The following is an 18096-nucleotide window of genomic DNA, read 5'->3' as shown; positions in this document are numbered from 1 at the left end:
CCTAAGACATTTACTTGCTACCTTATTTCAAAACAGAGAGGAGAACATAATCCTAAAAACAGCGATTAAAGGCAGAGAAGAAAGCACCCAAGGATGTATTGAAGAAATGCAATTGTCCATGTGATTCCATTTCAAATATGGGTAGAGGAGGGAAGTTTTTGGATTCACTCTCCCATGATCCTGTGATCATCTGGAGTTGACAATGCAAAACGCAAGTGCTAAGTGTGTCACATGGTTCAACCGGACCAAAGTGTCAGAATGGAGTTTTAAGACCAGGGTGCCAGAAATGGCATTAAAAGCTTTATCAACAGCTGCCAGAGAGGCTGGCAAGGGCCTCAGTCTCACCATGGCCTTATCTATCACATGAGGTCCTAGTGGATCCTTTCTTCATCACCAATGTGGTGTGAAGAATGCTACAGGAAACCGGGGGGGGGGGGGGGGGGGAGGAGGGTGGTCATGTTTCTCTCCCTCCGGCTGCACCTCTTCCGTTCCTAATGCCCAAGGTAATGCCAATATTGAATAAATGAGATCAATAAGGAAACAGTCTTTCAAACTCAGTGTCAATAAGGAGAGCAACAGAAGCCAGGAGCTCAACATTTAAAGTTTTAAAAATACTAAAGTAAAAAGAAATCTCAAAATCCATTCTGATAAATGACTTTGGGATTCTATGAAATTTTAGGACTTCTCCGTATTTATAAAAATCAGCTGCTTGGATCTGTGCCTAAGAGAATTAAAAACTGCAGGCAGTCTTAAGCGGTATAAAAGTTTAAGTCATACTTTCTCATTATTGCTTTCTTCAGAAATGTTTTTAATGTCTCATCCTGCACAGAACAGTCTGAGCCAATGTTTTCCAACAGCACGAAACAAAGAACTAGCACGAGTAGTAGCTGTTCATGGGGATTCTGAGAAACGAAGATTCTGTGCTCTGAGTCTTCCTTCTGGGGAAAACACTATAAATTAGTAAACTCAAGACTGAGAACTTTGCGAAGTGTTGCCTACATTTATTTAACCACAGAATGCATTTTCATGAGACACCTGGACTGCGTAGAACACAGCTTGGGAAGCACTGCTCTAGACTCCCGAGCTCAGCATCCATGGCTTAGGAATCTGACCCCAAATTTCCCTTAATCACCATCAACACACACAGCTCTGAGGAGCAATACAGAACTGACGTCCTGGCTTCCCCCACACGAAGTCCCCCCTCCAGGCAAGTTCATCTCCTCCCAGGTCCTAAACAGACATGGGCTCCACTGCTCTGTTCAGACCACTCCCCATGCTAGAATCTTCAATCTTTTATTCCGTTTAGTCTCTCGGCATTTGAAATAAAACCCCATCTCCTGTGGGACTCTTCCATATTGGGGCATCTTTCCTCTCCCCTGAATTTTGTTAACCCCCAATGAAACAATGCTTGTTTGGAACTCACCTCCGACCTGTATCACTAGCACTCAAGCCTGTCCTGGAGAAGCAGCAAAGAGGACTGGTGAAAGCCCTCCAGCAAGGGACCCAAATCCAAAGCCAGCTCCAGGATACTAGGTTCCTGAGGCGCGCGGGCGGGGGGGGGGGGGGGGGGGGGGGTTGTATCTGAGCTTCACTGGCTTCCTCATCTGACCATGTGCTGCTGTGAAGTTTCAATGGAGGGAACTCCCATGACGCTCTTTCAACATCACCGAGTACAGAAAGCATGCAATATACGGTAACTGTATTACATCCCTGTGATCTAAGTAAAAGGCATACCCCAAATGCTGTGACTGCTGATAAGTAGCACACATGCACACCTCCACCATGTTCCCTTCGATGCCTACCCTTCAACGCTATTCTATGCTGTCACGTCGCTTACTCATGGCAAGAGGAACAGAAAAGGCTTCCTCTGGGAGTTTATTAATAAGAAATATCTACGGTCCCTAAGTCAAATCATCTCTGGGAAATCCATTAAGCAATCTAAATTACAATTTGATGTTGTCATGCCTGTGGAAGTTATGTGTGTGTTACAGTGTCATTCATTTGTACATATTTTATGTTTTTATCTAAACATGGTTTTAGCATCACATACATATGCACAGGTCAATCCATGTAGAATAACTTTGAACATGAAAGAAAGCATTTTTTGTCTCTTAGTCAAAGGAATAAGTTGCTAAAGCAAAATCTAGATTTTAATTGTTCTTTCATTTCATTTAATCCATTAATGAATACTTTATGGGGAAGAGGGAGGAGCACACATTTTTATCCTATTATAGCTGAAAATTTCTTAAAATTATAATACATTCAGAAGTTCTTTCATTATCAAATAAATGTAAATTCATTTAACGAAGTTTTAGTGGGTGTCATTTAAGGAGATCTGAAACCTAAACCTACTTGGTGACATTTCCAGTTATTATCTGTGCTTTCTTTCCCGTGTCTGTTTCCCAATCTTCTCCTAGACTTCAAACTCAACATCACTTTCTTATTTATCTTAGGATCTCATATTGGTTTCATGCCTTCTAAAATATCTTTTATTTTTACTTTTTCGTTAGGTGACTTAATTTTTTAAATTATTTTTATCGATTTTTAGAAAGAGAGAGAAACATCAATGAAAGAATGCAAGAGGCAAGAGGGAAGCATCTACTGTCTACTGCCCCTGCCCTTCCCCATTGGCCCCCCATCAAGCTGGGGGAGGGCGGGTCATCAAACCAGCAACCCTGAGGTGGATGCATTATTGGATGATGCCCAACCAACTGAGTAACACCAACCAGGGAAGGCGACTTAATTTTGTTGGAGTTAATTTAATTTCACATACAAATTATCAGTATTGTTACTTTCTCAAGTCTCATTTTCTCTCTTTTCCCCACTTCCTGCCCTATGCTTTTTTGTTGAGAAGCATTGCTTGTTGGTGTTTGATGCTGATATAAAATGGAAGTGACCATGTGAGCTGCAAACTAACTCCAGCTTCAGATCAACTTGCTGAAGTCAACACTCTCCATGAGAACATAGTCTCCTTCCCATAAGATGGAAAGACTGGATTTCCATCCTCTGCAGCTCTCCCCACCACAGAGTATAGGAACAAAATGGATTAAAAGGTAAACACACAAAATAAAAATAGTTTTGTATTATGGTATATATTGAAAATTTTCTCATTGTACATGTGATATTATGTATAAAACATAAGTTATTCATTATATATGTAATACAAGTGATAAAATATAAATACTTAAATACATATGTAGAACCTTAAGCAATTTTACATCTTTAATGAAATCTAGTGGTAATTCTATTATTTATGCAAACAAGAGAGTTTAAAAAAAATTTTTTTGGTCTTATATAATTCTAGTATAATAAAAATGCCTTAGTTTTACAGGATATGTGTTTGCTTAGGATACTAACATGCCAAAAAGGCCCAGAAACCATAGCATCTCATGCTTTACTTCCTGCTGTCATTGTTATTTTTATGTAGTAATATTTCATAGAGATAATCAGTGATATGTTAACTTTCTAACCTGTGTTTATTTTTAAAAACACTGGCATTTTTATTTAGACAGGGTTATACTTCTATTAAATTAAAAGATGATAAGAACATTTATCTCAAGTTCCTTTCCTGCAAATATGTGTGAACCACAGGAGAACCTGGGGACACAATCCCTTTCTCAGAAATTGATAGAAGGCTGGTTCATCTCTGAATCCAACCAAAAGTGAGATTAGTTAATGAAGAACTAAAAAGGATATAAAAATAAAATTGCTTTATCTCAACAGCAGTGTAAACACAGGAATTCAGCATTAGCACAAGACTCTACCAAATACTTGGGGTGTGGGAGTCACACTATCTGGTGGCCCCTCTGCCCTCCTGTCTAACTGTTGCTGATTCCATTTGCTCCCCATGCAAGTGTAAGACCCCACATTTGGCCTGTGGACCTGCCAGTAGCTAAATGGAAAGGATCTGACACCACTTCACCTTTCTTTAGAGAAATCATTGACCTCAATTTTCATAATAAATCTCTTTAGAAATGCATTTGTTTTGAAATGATCCAGGAGAGAGATGTCAAATTATTTTGAGATAGCTCTTCCATCATTTAACAATTCCCGCCGAGTGTCTGCCATGGGCCAAATTGTGACTTTGATCAAATTTTGGGGAGAACCTACTAAAATCCTGTTCTAGGTTCCTTTTATTCATCCAGGACACCTACAAAAGAGCTTACCATAGCCTCTTCATTCCCAACCATCAAAGCTCTCATTCTCACCGCCCCCTCTCTTCCCATGCCTCCCTCACCCCTCACTCCAGCACTCATTCTGATGTTTTCTGCTACACACCAGGCCAGCATTTCTTAAATTTGAATAATCTACAAAAGTTTCCACATACTCCCAGAATTGACCTAAAATATTCTGTTAGATCTTCAAAATATGTACACCAGACACAAACTCCTTAAGCTTCTAAACCCTATAAAACTAAAAAGCCAAAGTAAATGTATAAGAAAATTTCTAAAAATGCTATAAAACACAATTTAACAATATTAATTGCATGTGCTAGAGGAGGTTTGGCTACAACACATGTATCACTTGCAGCCTGACTATGGCACTCACGCTACAACCAAGATCCCTTTGATAAAAGGGTGCTTACATTACTAGGGCAGCAGGATGGCTCAGTTCTCTCACCACGTTTTCTCTAACCTATACCAGAAAAGGGTGTCATCCAGCCTAAACTGGGTAGAAATTCTTCATTTATAAATCAATCATTAGCCAGAAACAAAGACTACTACTTATGGGCCGGCACAAAGGTAAACACAGGTGCTGAAGTTTTCTGGGAAGATGTTGTTGTAACATTACCATTCAGATGATTCAGAATGTGTTTACTTCAGTTTACTATTATCAAAATGAGAACACAAAGTTCAGATACTCTGGAGAGAAGTGAAGTGAAGTCCCTGAGGGTATATGCTCTGGACAGAGGACTCCTGAGCTCAACCTATAGCCACCTCTCCAGATCCATGCCCCATCCTTACTCTCAGTCCGGCTACCATATGGGAAAGCAACATGATGAATCGTTTGCTCATGTGGAGTGAGGTCTTACTTTCCAAGATGTTCAGCATATAAAAATAAATTCTTGGAAGAGACCACAGTGTCTTTAATCCAAATAGTACATTTTTAACTCTAGAATCTCAGGCATGAGGATGGGGAGAGAGAGAAAGGGAGGAAGAAGAGAGATTTATTTACAAATTTCTAGAAAAATGTTGCTTAATCCCCATTGCTCTTTAATAACAGTACATTCCACATACAATTCTTTTCATCTCTCAATCAATAGCATTTTGACTATTAATGTCATTCCCCCAAAAACGCCAATTTATATATGCCTGATATTAAGTATGCACATATATGGGTACACACACACACACACACACACACACACACACACACACACAGCAACTTATGTGCCACTCAGGCCCATAAACTTAGATCTAAGTAACTCAACAGCACCAGCCTCTCCCTTTTTTCCTTTCTTAACTTCCCTGGGAAAAGCACCAGTGTGGTCCTAAAGGCAAAAGTAGCCCTGAAAGGAGAAACGTGTCTCTCATCATCTGTAGCTGGAGGCAGAGACCATGATGGAGGTGAAGGCAGAACAGTCCATCCCCGAGAGGACACTCACAATCTCTCTCCAAAATGTTTTAACCTTGGGCTAATAAGAAATAGCTATATTCTCAAATGTAACTCACTAACCTTTGCACAAGGTCCACTGTGTGAGATTCATTTTGGATCCTACACCTTTCAAGAAAGCTAAACTGCAATAAATAATCACAATATTGGCAGCAGCACTAGTAATAACACAGCTAATGTGTGCTGTACTGGCATGTGTCATAAGGGCTTTAGATTTTCTCATTTAGCTCACAACTTTGAGGTATATAAAATTACCACACGTGACAATGTTGTCACATTTTAAATATTTACACACAGCTACTCCTGTAAGTTTAAACATTAAAACTTCCTGGGTTCTGAAAATGTTATTAGCATGCTCTGACACAGAAAGGCAACCTTTGGGTTCAATATATCATCCATTTATTCATTTACAATTTATAAATAATTAGATACAAAAATATTGAAGACACGTGTAATAAAAAAACTTTTTAAAACTATGGACACTATAGCCCTGGCCGGGGTCACTCAATTGGTTGAGTGTTATCCCATGCACCAAAATATCTCCAGTTTGATTCCGGATCAGGGCACATGCCTAGGTTGTGGGCTCAAACCACATTAGGGGATGTGCAAGAGGCAGCAGATCAATGTTTCTCTCTCTCTCTCCCTTCCCCTTCCTTTCTCTTTAGAATAAATAAAAATATTGGTCGGCCAGGGCTGCCATAACAAAGTACCACAGACAGGGTGTTGTAAATAACAGAAATTTATTTTCTCAGTTCTGGAAGCTGGAAGATCAAGATTAATGTGCCTGCAGGGTTAGGTTCTTATGAGGCATCTCTCCTAGACATGTAGAGGGCCACCGTCTAGCTACTTCTTCCAGGTGTTCTTCCCTCTGTGCTTGTGTGTCACTAATATCTTTTGTGTGTCCAAATTTCCTCTTCTTGTAAGGACACCATATTGGATCAGTACCTACTCTAAAGGCCCCATTTTAAGTCAATCATCCATATAAAGATCTTATTTCCAAATATCATCATATTATGAGCTACTAATGGTTGGGACTTCAACATAAATATGGGGGGGATACAATTCAACCCATAATAGACACCTTTATTGCATTTCAGTTAAAAAAATTGAACATTTGTAGTCCCTCTGTGGATTCTTCCTAGATCACAATCCTCATCCCTCCTGGTAACCACTCTTTTGATTTTTGTTTTAAATTTCTTAATAGTTTTACCAACTATATTTGTATGTTTTTACAACTTTAGTTTGTTCCCAAAAAGAACCATTTAAGGCAATGAATTTCCCTCTAAATATTGCTTTGGCAGCATCTTCCAGAGACTTTGATATATTGGGTATGGTTTATTATCATTTCAAAATATATTCTGCTTTGACCAATGGGTTATTTAAAAGTGTGTAGTTCAATTTCCAAATGTGGAGGAATTTTCTAGAAGGCTTTTTATCATTTACTACTAATTTAATTTTGCTGTTGTCAGAGAACATATCTTGTATGATTTCAATTTCTTTTAAATTACAGAGACTTATTTGATGACTCAGCATTTGGTCTCACATTTGGAATTAAAATAATGTTAATAATAGCATAATCTATAATAATAAAAGTGTAATATGCTAATTAGACCAGACATCCTTCTGGGTATCCTTCCAGACGACCTTACAGATGAAGCCTGGGCTGTGAGGGAAGCCTGGGTCCTGGGTGCCAGAGGGAAGCCGATGCCGGCAGCTGGGGGAAGGAAGGCCTACTCTTGCATGAATTTCGTGCATCAGGCCTCTAGTTTAATATAGTTGCATTTACCGTCACTATGTTGATTCAAAATACCCATCACTTATAGGATTGCTTAAGTAAGTAGAAGCAAGCTGAAAACAATTTTTTTTTAATTAAGTGAAAGATTGACTACTACTTATGGAAAATAGACAGGGTATTTCTTTTCATGGACACAGTATCCTTTTTAACCAAAGCGCTGACTAAAAGAGGCTGAAGACAGTATAATCATATCTTAGAACTACACCACTTTTAAACAAATCATACAATTTCTAAAACAAATACGAATCCCTTACTCTACCTCTAGGTGTCATGTACAGGGTAATAACAAGAGATCAACAAATTATCTTAAAACTTATCCTACAGAAAATTGAACTGAACCATTATTTGAGGTTTCTTTAAGAAATAGCCAGAAAAAGAGATGAACATCAAGGTGTATATAGAGGAGGATAATAAAGGGTAAAGGGGGCCAAATATATAGTAATGGAAGATTATTTGACTTTGGGTGGTGGGCACACAATGCAATATACAGATCATGTGTCATAGAAATGTGTATTTGAAACCTATATGATCTTATTAATCAACGAGAGGCCCAGTGCACAAAATTCATGCACCGGTCGAGTCCCTAGGCTTGGCCAGTGATCTGATCAGGGCCTTCTGGCTGCTGGCTGGGGCCTCCTTTCCCCAGCTGCCAGCTGCTATCCAGGGCCTTCCTTCATTCTGCGCCACCCCCTGGTGGTCAACGCACATCATAGAGAGCAATTGAACTCCCGGTCTCCTGGTCTCCCGGTCAAACTTCTGAGGGGACACTTTTCATATTAGCCTTTTATATATATAGATGTCACCCCAATAAATGTAATTTTTAAAAAAGATTTATATAAAGGTTATATACTATAAAAATGTAAACCTTTTTTGGAAAGGTTTCCAAATACATCAGAGGACAAACAAGCATACAAAACCAATTTAATATTTCTAAAAATGATGGCAACTTTAAAATATTTTCTTTAAGTGAAAAAAACAACACTCTAGGCTTACTATCTTACTATAAGTACTGTCATTTCATTAAATACAGTTTCCCCAAAGCTATCTAAACACCAGGATTCAGAAGTAAACCTTATTTGGATAAGTTTCTAATAAAGGACTTGACCTACATATATTTAAAAAAATAATAAAAAAAGCTAGGCAATATCCTCAAAGGGGCTAAACATGTTTCAAATTTTCAACCTGGGGATAAACATGGATTAGGAGAAACACAAATGTTTCCTAAATACTTTATGTCACACAGCTAAGTAGAGAGGATTCTAAATATCTAATCTTTAAACTTCTTTAAAAATAAATTTCCATAAGTACTATGGAAATACCATACTCTAATTTTGGAAATAATCATGGTCACTGCTCACATGTTTGCAATCACCCTTTCAAACAAGATTCCAAAGATGCAGCTTCTGGGGTTGCTGCGCTCCAACATGCTATTGGTAATATTGTATGCATGGAGCTCTGGTTAGACTGTGCTCGTACAGGTTCAAACATTCCTCTGGTGAGCCTGTGTTAATGAAAACTCTCCTTTGGACCACTGTGACAGAAACCTCGTGGCAGAGCCAGAAAGCAGCCTCATGCATATCTGCAACTGTACATTTTTCAGGCATTACATTAGGTTTTCTTATACAGTCGCCTATTAAGATGGTTTAAATTCCAACCAAGCCTTGGGAAACAGCACACACTATCTCAAGCCTCTCCACAGCATCTGGCAATGAGACCCGAGTGGTCAAACGAAAAAACAAAAGTAGTTCCAACGCATGTTGGAGAGGCAAATTAAGCCTTACTATGGGATCAAGGGGCAAAGCCTTCTGTTATCATCGATTGTGAAATTCCTTATGACAATTTTGATTTTACAAAATTAGGCTTTTGCCGTAGCCCGCAGGTAATTCTCTATTGCACTCTGGATTAATTCAGCTTTATGGCTAATTCCTGTCAAAATGACAAAGGACGATTGATTTCTTTTGGTGAGGTATCCTTATCAATAGCAATGTCGAGGGACTGATTGATGGGGTGTTAGAGGAAAGGACCATTAATTGATTTGTAATAAATAAAGCAAAATCTCTACTTATGACCAGCAATTGAAAAAGGCAGCTCTTTTTTCATTGGTAAATGTTTTTCATCTAAAATGTATAAAGCAGTCCAACTCAACAATCACTCAACTTATTAATATAACAGCTTTATTAAAGCAATTCCCACTGACATGGCCCAAGTTAAAGGCCACTCAACTCAGTCATCATAATATTAAATAAGAAAAATCTTAAAAGTCTCATGGAAAATGTCACTCAAAGTTACACTGTGGTGTAATGGAAAAACCTGCAACTCTGGAATCAGATGATTCAAATTCCAGTTCGGCACTTATTAAGCATTTTCCTAAAATTGTCTGAGTCTCAGTTTTCTCATTTCCAAAATTGGTAAACCCCTACTTTGCAGAGTAATTGTACTGAATGAGGTAATAAATGTAAAATGTCTAATACATAGCATAGAATATAATAGTTGCTTAATAGCCAGTTTTATTAGTATTATTACTTTGAACAAAACCATAAGAGCAAATCATTTTATCCTTTGTCCATGTCCATATTAAACTAACAGGGCAAAGTAAAAAATTCATGTAATGGGCTTCTATTATGCTCTTCTTTACTTGAAATAAAATAAATAAAAAACCAGCATTTTTTTAGCAATAAAATTATATTTTTTAAATATCCTTAATAATACGTCATATTGGCTTTTTGTGTTGTTGATTTTGCTTTCATAAAGGAACTGTAAGCAACACTGGATTTTTAAATGCATTTATAATATTTAGGCATATGTTTCTAAGGTCTTCCAATTACATGGATTTTAACTATTCTTAACTTAACAATAGTAAGTGCAGCTCACAGCTGCTTGGGATCTACCACCACCTCAGCAAAGATGAGATAAGCCAATGTGACTGCAACCTGGACTCAAACAAAAAGTTGATTGCTCCTGAATTTCCCTCTTATAAATACTGAGGGAGAAAGAGAATTCGTGCCAGCAGACTGGAGATGAGGAAAAGGAAAAGAAAGAAAAACACAAAGAGAGAATGTCAGTACTACACACCACCAGTGCATTTAGTGCTGATCCTGGAAAACACTCTTGGCAAACTGTTCAAAGAATGGTTGTAAAAACCCAGAAAAGAAAGCGACAATCCTGGCACACAGTGTGGGTTCAACAGAGACAAGACAAACCTCATTTCCTTCTCTGACAAGGCTAGTAGGCTGGCCGATCAGGGATATTCGCTGGACAAAATATACTTGAACTTGAGTAAGAAACCTAACAAAGGTTCTCATGCCAAAAAATGTAAAAGTAAGGGCTGAATGCTAGGGCACTTGGTTACACTAAACATTTGAATCAATTGGCATCAACATCCAATAATTGCCATTCTGTGGAAGTTCCCTGGAGATATTTTGTGTTTGGTCCTGTTGCTTCACCATTTTTTAACCAATGGCTCTGAAGCCTGTGGAGTAATATTTATCATATTTTAAGATTGCATTATTTTTGTATCCCAACACCCATAGGCACTATTACTCTTACCTTCATAACTATTCAATGAGGGAGTTTAAACATTTATTTCCCATTTCACAAATGAGGAAACTGAGATATTGTAGTTAATTTACTCATTTCAATAACAAAGTTAGAAAATAGTAGAGCTGGGATATAGCCTCAAGTTTTTTGACTTCACATTTTGACCAAAGCCTGGGACAAGAAAAAACTACAGATGCAGGATCCAAACAGACCTTGACAAACAGAAGTGAGGGAAAATATTTGAGAAATGACATGAATAGAGTCCCCGATGGGTACCATTTTTCATATAGGTATTCTGAAACATTCAACACAGTGAGATTTGTGAAATGGTAAATTTGCTAATCCAAGTTCCATTTTATATCTAGAGTAAAAAGAATTATAGTTACCCCTTCACTCCGCTGGTCACAATCCACCCGGGCAACAGCATTCAACATTTTGGGTAAATTATAAGAGGGGTAAAAGATAACTAGAAAGCATTTATCGCAATGATGAAGGAAAAAGAAATCATATTATATCAAGAATACTAGAAGAAATGATAGGTATTAAAGTAGAGAAACGGCAACAACGACTAGGAAAGAAAAGAGACCAACAGCTATCTTCAAATATATGTCACATGTTAGACTATGTATGTCATGAGAGGAAAGAAATAGACTAATAATTTATTAGATTGTGTTAAGGAAGTGACGTATATCACTGTGGGTGATATGTGAAGGAATTTATTAAAGAAATTAATTCTTATACCAGTTGTAGGAACTGTGTCTGTTGTTTGGTCAGAAATTGCTATAGTTCAAGTAGGTGGGCCATTGAGAAGAGGAGCTGGATATAAAGTGGAGATGAAAAAGGAAAACATATCTCTAAACAACTACACCATGGGTGACGAGGTGGAAAAGGTCCCTTTACTGCAAATCTGCACACTTTGCCCAGGACCTGGAGAAGCCAACAGAGATGTACAGGAGGTGGAGGAGGGAAGAGCCAAGTGCAGCCCCACACCTGCCCTGGGGCCCAGAGATAAATGATAATGCATGTGAGCTGCAAAGCGCCTGGCTCCCTACACCGATCTTCAGAGCATGAAAACTGGCTGGCCCTTCCTTTCTGCCTCCAACACCTTGCACACATTTCTCTTGTGCCCAAAATTAACCAAGGACTACACAAGGGAATTGTGTGAGAAAGGGATTCTGCAAATTATAGTTTTAGTTTAACTAAGTGGGTACAGTACAAAGTCGCCATAAATGGAAACTTGACAGATTTCTGACCAATATAAGCATGTGAGGTATCCAAAGACTAAATGGACTTAGGAAAGTAGTAGAATCTCTGTCATCAATTGTACTCAAATAGGATGACATCTGGAAGAGATGTCATCAGTATAAAAAGTGATTCACCCATCAGATGTGATAGAAGATCCTTTTCTACCTGGTAGGTGTAGATGGAACCATTATCCTTGTACATGCCACACGATGTTTAAATGAACTATATGCTCATGGTTTGGACATGCAGCCATTATATAAAAAAACAAATCACAGAACCTGAAATCCAGAATTATAAGGTTTAGAGTTCATCAGTAGTGATTTATAAAATTAAAAAATATTCACAGTAGACATAAAGGAAGATAATTTCTTTTCAATTTAATGTTATGTAGTTCAGACTCCCCAACTACATGGGTAGCACCTGTGAAACGTATATTGTTGCTTAGGTTATAATATGAAAAACCTAATAACCTCTCTGATACAAAAAGGTACAAATGGTGGCATCTTCCCAGGCTTTCAACTCATTGGGGCTGAGGCTAAAGGCCCCTTCTTCCTCTTTTACTCCCTCCAAAGAAACTCTAATGGGAAACATCTTTTTTCTCTCCTACCAGTACCCCCTGAACTAGACATAAGAGTACAAAAACAGGAGGAATAATCATGCAGGCAGCTTGCATCTAGAACTTGTAAATCCTGCCAAGGGGCCTGCTCTTAGTTCTCACCCTGATCAAATGTCAATCAAGCCTGGACTTCCAAGATCCAAGGCAGGAGGTACCAGATCCAAGTCAACCAAATGGAGGGTTATGGCAGCCTACCAAAACAACAACAAAAAAACATGAAATATTCTCCAAATCATGAAGGAAAAATCCATATTTGAGCATATGTTCAATTGCCTAAGCCAATAATTTCTAAACTTGAGAAGCTGTACATGCCCTTTGGCATCTAAATATCATATTCTTGGATCAACTTTTATAACACAGTTTCTCCTTATCCAACTAATTCACAGCTACTGAAGTTTTTTTGCTCCACAATATCTTAACTTCAGAACTTTTACAAACCATTTACATGTTAGATGCCATCTTGCTTTTTCATTTTAAAATGTAACCCCTTCTTCTATTTCTTACCCTTTCCGGTATGTTTCTTTGTCCCAGCTTCCTTAGGTCAACAAACAAAGGCAAAACTCACCAGGTAAATACATATAGTGGGAAGGACGAGAATCTAACTTAAATCAATACTACCAAAATCTAGTTTGTGGTATTTTTCTACAAAATGTAGTCTAACAGCTTACACTGAAGCAGTTCAAATACCTCCTGCTGGTGGCATTGTACCAGCTAATGCCATATGTATAGAAGTCACCAGCTAATGCATTCAATGCTAGCTAGAATCTGCACATTAATGAAATTCCCTACTAATGCTACAGACATGCCCACAGCTTTATTTCTTTTAACATGATATAAATGCATTTCAGGCTATGAGTTTATGACCTGTGCTGATTTTTTTTTTTTTTTGATGGCTGAGTTATGCCCACCACGACAACATAACATCCAGGCAGCAACCCCAAGGGCAATGTGAGGAGGATTTTCTGATTATGTCATCAAACAGGAAACCTCATGGAGACTCTGGGATTAATGTATTTTCCACTGGAGCTGAAAGCAGGCAGGATGTAGTCATTGGAAGGGAGAGAGGGAGAGGAAAATGTTGGTAGGGGTGGAGGTAGTGTCTTTAATATGACATTCAAAGAAATCACTCATATTTATTTACATCTTAAGCCTTCAAGCAAATAAAGATTTTAAAGCTTCAGTAGAATGTGGTAATAAGCAAATTATATAAGCACTGGATATGAATGCACCCCACAAAGAGTTTCTCTAAACCATGGCACCATTCTTGCTCCAGATGGCATGGAAAATAATTCATAAATGACAAAAGTTCAATGGGTGGACGGCAGCTGTTTGGTCCCAGCTCTTTGGCCACCCACTTCAGTAGAACTGAAAGCTTTCAATCAACTCTTTTCTCTCAAAGGGGCTTCAAACAGCATCAGAACATGTGTACAATGTGTCCTCAGAAAGTAGTTGGCCAAATATGGAAGATTATAAAATCAAGTTAAGTAGAAATGAAAAATACAAATACATACTGTTTTCTCCAAAATCCATAATACCAAGCAGGGACTAATTACAAAGGATTTCGAGTTTTGCATGATCTCCTTTTTTTCCCTTCAGATGTACTCACAGCTTCCTCTCACGCAGAATGAGAAGCATCTAGAATTTTAACAGTATTATTTTAATAATAAATAGTCAATATTGTACTTGCCTCTCTCCTTTCATTTACTCCTAAACTCCTTACAGTAAGAAAGCATTCCAGCTTAACATGGGTCAACTACTACTTTGAAATCTGGTGTCACTGATTTTATATTCTGGTTCTGAGCCTTCAAATGAGGTAAATACATTAGGACCACCATACAGCAAAATAAACATTTTCCATCATTTTATTCCAGAAAGATTGCTCAGTTGCCATTCAAGTCTAAGTACTATTTTATTTTATTTTATTTTATTTCATTTCAGAGAGTAAGGGAGAGGGAGAGAGATGGAAACATCAATGATTAAAGAGAATCATCAATCGGCTGCCTCCTGCACATCCTCTACTGGGCATCAAGGCATGCGCCCTGACCTGGAATGGAACTGTGACCTCCTGGTTCATAGGTCAATGCTCAACCACTGAGCACACAGGCCAGGCCAAGTCTAAGTAAATCATTCACACACACACACACACACACACACACACACACTCACATGTCCATGCACAAAGGTGAGTAGAAATAATTATATTAGCTAAATTATTTGTGTTACTTAAAACCAAACCAGATTATAAAACAAATACAACCTAAACAATTTGCCACTTTTGAAAGAAACAACTTCAAGCATGGCACGCATAAGAGATGAGGTTATGATTTTAGCAGAAAAAACGTTTAGGATAGCCAATATGATGAAGCCATATGCTGGATCAATTCTTTCGCTCACACTCTTCATTGACTATGGAAGCTTTCTAAGGGTTAACCTGACCAGTTTGAATTGGATAGAATGTGGAAGGATGATAAACAGCTGACACCCTTGTAAGCTGCCAAACACAGTAAGCTAAGATTACATCACTGAAGGCACCAACACACCCACTCACTCCTGCTTTCAGTCCTCTCCATATACAGATTTCTGAAAGGAGGCGGGTTGCTAGGGCACTAGAGGTGAGTAACATTTCCTTTTCCCTTATACTATGCATGGGACTGGTGGAGGGGAAAAAGGACAGAACAAAATCAGAACAATACCTTAATAAAGCAAAAAGTATCATATTAAGCTAACCTATAGCAAATAATTTTAAGTGAAGATATTTATGATCACAAAATATTTTAAAGAACAACCAGCAGTGAAACAAGTTGTTCTCCAAGTTCATGTTTCTTTTCATGTAAGTTCTTGGAGGACTGCTTGTCCAGCCATTTTTTAATATTACCATTGAGCTAATTGGGTAATTTGTCTATTATTTTTATACATTATTGTATTTGTTAATCAATAAATGAAAAACAGAGAAAATTGGTCAAATATTGTATGCTTGCAGGGAGCAAGATCAAGAGAAATAGCAAAACCAATAATCTTCTGTATCTTTTTTTAAACACATGTTTTCTACACTTCCTAGCTGTTAGCAGGGATTAAAAATCAGAAATTAGAGTTTTATTCTCAAATAGTAAAGGTATTTGGACACCTACCCAGAGCTGGGCAGTAGATATGAAGATCTGGCAAGTGTTCAAATTATTCTGAAGATACTATAAGGATTAAATTTCATACCAAAGAAATTCTATTCACTGTGCAAAATATGTCTAGTTAAAAAAATTATTCAAAACTCGGGACTGAATACATTCAATCAAGCTGTCAAAGAACAAAGACCTGTTGTCTCTTTTCTTTGCCTCAAGGAACTTGGACAGACAGCCACCAGACAGTCTGCTGAACTCCATGCGGCCTTCAGGAGTGAGTTTCTGTAGGACAATCTCTTGACTACAAAATGAACATAAACAAGTAGTTCGGTAACTTAAGTCTCTCTGTGTTAGGATTTTACACCAAATTAGTTTGAGTCTGTGGCTGCTCCTTACCAGGTCCACTCACCAAAGATACAATCTATCAAAACCAGCAGCACAATGATTTAATAAAATTATAGTTATTTAGAATACCAATTATGAAACAAGGTGAAATTACAGTGGCCAATGTTATTACATGTATTAAAGCAAACAACGTAATACATAGCTGCCTATGTGGAATTAGAACTCTCTCTCAGAGTTTACAAAGCACACTACCCATACCAGAACCTCTGCTGGCTTTGAGATCTGGCTACCTTTTATGGCAATAACCTAATTCATGCTGTCTTAATCCAAATAAACAGATTAGTAAAAGCAGATCATCACTACCCACTTCAAGACTTACCATTAAGCTACAGTAATCAAGACAGTGTGGTACTGGCAAAAGAAAAGAAAAATCAATGCAACAGAATAGAGAATCCAGAAATAAACGCCCATAAATATAGTTAACTGATCTTTGACAAAGGAGAAAAGGCAATACAATACTAGTAAAACAAAGACAGTTTTTTCAACAAATGGTGCTGGAACAACTGGTCATCCACACTCAAAAAAGAAAAAAAATGTAGACACAGATCTTACACTTTTCACAAAAATTAACTCAAAATGGATCACAGACCTAAATGTAAAATGCAAAACTATAAGAAAATAGGAGAAAATCTAGGTGACCTTGGGTGTAGGGATAAATATTTAGGCACAACACCAAAGGCACAATCCATGAAAGAAATAATTAATAAGCTTGACTTCAAAAACATTTGCTCTATGAAAGATAATGTCAAGAGAATGAGAAGACAAGCCACAGACTGGGAGAAAAAAATTGCAAAAGACATAACCAATAAAGAATTGTTATCCAAAAGAATTGTTATACAAAAAAAAAAAAAAAAAAAAAAACCAAAAAACCCCACCTCTTAAAACTCAACAATAAGAAAACAAAATGATTAAAAAATTAAGACACCTCACCAAAGAAGATAAACAGATAGTAAATAAGTATATGAAAAGATGTTCCACATCATATATCATGAAGGAAATATAAATGAAAGCAATGAATTAACACTACACATCTATTAAAATGCCAAAATCCAGACCACCAATTGCTGACAAGGCTGTGGAGCAACAGAAACTTTCAACCATTGCTAGTAGGAGTGCAAAATGGTCCAGCCACTTTGGAAGACATTTTGGCAGTTTCTTATACACCTAAACTTTCTTTTACTGTACAGAAGTGGTGCTCATTAACATTTACCCAAAGGGGTTTTAAATGTATGTCCACACAAAAAAACTGCACACAGATGTTTACAGAAGCTTTACTCAAACTTGTTAAAACCTGGAAGCAATCAAGATGTCCTTCTATAGGAAAATGGATATTGAAATTGTGGTATGTCCAGACAATGGATTACTATTCAGGGCTAGAAAGAAATGAGCTGTCAAGCCATGAAAAGACATGGAGGAAACTTAAATGCATATTACTAAATGAAATAAGCTAATTTGCAAAGGTTACATACTATTTGATTTCAGCACTATAACATTCTGGAAAAGACAAGACAAAACTATGGAAACAGTAAAAAGATTTTGGGTTGCCAGTGATTGGCGGGTGGAGAGGGAAGAAAAGGTGGAATGCAGAGGATTTTTAGGGCAGTGAAAATACTCTTTATCCCATAATGATAGGTACCTATGATCATACTTTTGTCCAAACTCATAAAACATCCAACACTAAGAATTACTAATGTAAACTATGGCCTTTGGGTGATAATGATGTGTCAGTGTGGGTTCATTGATTGCAACAAAAGTACACTCTTGTGGGTGAT

The 18096-nt window shown here is 37.5% G+C and overlaps 1 long non-coding RNA gene across 2 annotated transcripts in view; it reads right to left on the bottom strand.

The window, feature by feature from the left end:
- The window catches only part of LOC307103432, a 157749-nt gene that overhangs the window by 102593 nt on the left and 37060 nt on the right, over positions 1-18096 (bottom strand). The gene's annotated exons all lie outside the window — the stretch shown is intronic.

This window comes from Cnephaeus nilssonii (genome assembly GCF_951640355.1).
Source record: "Cnephaeus nilssonii genome assembly, chromosome: 7".
Taxonomy (NCBI): domain Eukaryota; kingdom Metazoa; phylum Chordata; class Mammalia; order Chiroptera; family Vespertilionidae; genus Cnephaeus; species Cnephaeus nilssonii.
The sequence above is the reverse complement of the archived record's forward strand: the minus strand, read 5'-3'. Positions and strand labels throughout refer to the sequence as shown.